Source organism: Delphinus delphis, chromosome 6, assembly GCF_949987515.2.
Source record: "Delphinus delphis chromosome 6, mDelDel1.2, whole genome shotgun sequence".
NCBI lineage: Eukaryota > Metazoa > Chordata > Mammalia > Artiodactyla > Delphinidae > Delphinus > Delphinus delphis.
This window is the reverse complement of record NC_082688.1, coordinates 100,395,749-100,399,200: the sequence shown is the minus strand read 5'-3', so window position 1 is coordinate 100,399,200 and position 3,452 is coordinate 100,395,749. Positions and strand designations below refer to the sequence as shown.

Genomic DNA, 3,452 nt, shown 5'->3' with positions numbered 1-3,452 from the left:
AGGATCCCACATGCCGTGGAGCGGCTGGGCCCATGAGCCATGGCCGCTGAGCCTGCACATCTGGAGCCTGTGCTCCGCAACAGGAGAGGCCACAACAGTGAGAGGCCCGCGTACCACCAAAAAAAAAAAAAAAAAAAAAATTTATAAATTTGTTTCTGATATGCAAAAGCATTTGGCAATACTTTCATAGCATTTGATCTTATAGAATTAAAATTTCATACAGTACTCATCTTGATGTTTAAAAAAAAAGTCACAGAAAAAATATAAATTACACAGCCTGACTGCGTGATACTGTTATTTGCAGTTTCTAGTTTGGTAATTAAAACCTTCATTAAGTCTGTTAACAAATCATTACCTGTACATTTATGAAGGCAACTGAATGATTTGCAAACAAAACCTTCAGGTTTTATGTTATTTACCAAAGAGTGCAGTTCAGCAAGAAAGAAACCCCAGTATGCAAATCTTCAGAATATTTTACAAATTTACCAGTTCCTGTGACACAAACTGTTTCAATCTTTCAAGATACTGTCCGTAAAGTTCCACATCATTGTGACCTGCCCCTTCAACCCACAGAGGCTCCACAGGTCTTTGGCGACGCTCAAACAATGCGAGGTCATGTGAAAAGTCAATGACTTCATCTCCAGTCCCATGAATTATTAATACCGGAGAGGTAATCTTAGAGATTTTGTCGATGTTTGGGAATGCATCAAAACAGTAGGTCTTCTTGGTTTCAGGAAAAGCGACCGACATTCCTGAGGTCAAAGGAGAATGAAGAATAACAGCAGAGCTCTCATACCAAGCAGCAAGATCCACAGATGGTACTGTCCCTATACTTTGGCCATATATATATATGGCCATATATAATCACATATACATATATATATATATATATATATGGCCTTATATAATCATATTTTCAGGGCGAATGCCATATCTTGTCCTAAGAGCAAGCCAAGAAGCTTCTATGTCTGCATAGAGGTTCTTCTCTGTTGGTTTCCCAGAACTTGCACCATATCCAGAATAATCATATGAGAATATATTACAATTAATCCGTGATCCCAGTCCTACGTAAAAGCCACTCATCTGACCAAGATCAACAGCATTTCCGTGTGAAAAGAGTGAAGTGTATTTGGCATTGGGTGAGCAACGCACAAACATGCAGGCAATTCTGTTGCCTTTACTGGTTCTAGTCGTGAAACACTCAATAGCATCTTTTTCTCTAGAAGAATATTGCCAGTCTGCTCGTTCTGATAGGCATAACGTCCAGCGGCTTCCACTTTCATCACACATCAGCGCGTAAGTTGGGTCAGGTGGCAAAAATGCTAATTTTGAAGCAATTTTCCCTGGACAAGGTGGACAGCAGCAGAGGCAACATAGCTCACTAAATGAAAGATTATTCATCTTCTCTCCCCTTCACCGAACCAACAGAGAATCTTCTCAAAAACCCAGATGCTATCGGGAGTGGCTTCTCTCAATAATTGGTTTCTTATTACAAATGTGATGGGCAAACATTGTGGACATTTTAGGAAACACAGATAAGAAAAAAGAACAAGGTAAAATTTATAATTTCATTCCAAGAGTTATCACTGTGAACATACATCCTTCTAATCTTTTATCTTTTAAATTATTTTAATTGAACAAGAACTACATAAATGCATGCACCTTTTAAACAAAATTAGAGCATCATATATAAAACTAAATTTCTCATTGACCACCTCTCAAAAATCCCTGACCTTTCCTTCCGTCCAAGTGACCAACCACTCTTGGGAGTTTGGTGTGCTTCCTTCCAGAATCTTATAATCGTACAATATGTTGATGTATTTGTGTGTTGCATTTACATAAAAGGCATCATACTATAAGTATGAGTTTGCGATTTACCAGTGTTTTGGAAATCTAATCGTGTTAATATATTGATCAAGTGAATTTGTTTTAACTGCTGAATAGTATTCCATTGTATGGCTATACCGTATTTTACTTATTATCCTCTCCTTTCAGTGGATACTTAGGATTGTTAACAATTTTTCTCTAACTCCAACAATGTTGCAGTAAATGTCTTATGTGTCTTTTCCATATTTCAAGATTCTAAATTCCTACAAGAAGGAATTGTGGATCCAAGGTTATGCCCACGTTGCCTCTCAAGGGGCTGCATCATCTTGGAGTATGAAAATGGAATCGAGAAGTTCCCACTTCCCAGCAGTCTCAGTGACCCTTCACCTACCAGACATTTCCAAGTGGTCAGTACATTAGGTGTAAAACAGCATCTCTTCAACTTTTTCATTAGTAGTTGCCTGGTAAAAACTGTGTTTGAGCGTCTTCTTACATGTTTTTCCTCTTTTATGAATTGCCTATTCATATCCTTTGCTCATTTTTCTAAAGGGTGCTTGTTTTTTTTCCCCCGCATATATCTGTTATTTCATTCTTTTTTACATAAGTTGCAAATTTTTCTCCCAGTCTTCAGCTTGTCTTTCATGTTGTTTGGGGTGTCTTTTTAAAAAAATTTTGGTATTTTTTTTAAAAACTTTTATTGAAATATAGTTGATTTACAATGTTGTGTTAGTTTCAGACGTACAGCAAAATGATTCAATTATACATATATATTTTTTCCAGATTCTTTTCTGTTATAGGTTATTACAAGATATTGAATATAGTTCCCTGCACTGTACAGTAGGCCCTTGTTGGTTATCTATTTTATATACAGTAGCATGTACATTTTAATCCCAAACTCCTAATTTATCCCTCCCCTGCCTCTCCTCTTTGGTAACCATAAGTTTATTTTCTATGTTAGGGTATTTTTTATTATATAGTCCCTTTTTTTTACAACTTAGATGATATTTATTCAGTAATTTAATTTAAATTGTTTGGTCTTTTACTATATGAGTTTTGCTTTCCATGACTTATTTAGGGTTCCCCTTTCCATGGGATCATAATGATATTTCCTATACTTTTTTCCCTAATACTTTAAAATTTGTATTCTGAGGGTTCAGGTTTTTAATTCATCTAAATTATAATTTTGTGTATCATGTAAGTTAGAGATTTGCTTTTATTTATTTTGTCTACATATAGCCAATTCTCTCAATACAATTTATTAAGTAGTCCATTTTTGCCTGCTGAATTGAAATGCTGTCTATATCATATAGACCTAGTTCTATTCTAGTCTTACAACAAATGACACTTATTTACTTGCTCTGCAGTGTGTGTGTGTGTGTGTGTGTGTGTGTGTGCGCGCGCGCGCGCGCGCGCATTTACAACCTGCTTTTGTTTTATAATCTGCTGTTTTTACTGAAAAACTGCAGCAGGAGAGTAGATACATTCTGAGTCACGTGATGGAACATAGCAATTAAAAGAAACTAAAGTTATGCGTATCAATATGGATAAATTTCCCAAATGTAATGTTGAGTAAGAAAAACAATCTGTATAAAAATTTCATGGAGAATACCATTTACATAAATGGT

At 35.8% G+C, this 3,452-nt stretch overlaps 1 pseudogene; it reads right to left on the bottom strand.

Moving 5' to 3' along the window:
• Positions 1-474: 474 nt before the first annotated feature.
• LOC132426779 (alpha/beta hydrolase domain-containing protein 17B pseudogene) lies at positions 475-1,401 on the bottom strand (annotated as a pseudogene).
• Between the last annotated feature and the right edge of the window lie 2,051 nt (positions 1,402-3,452).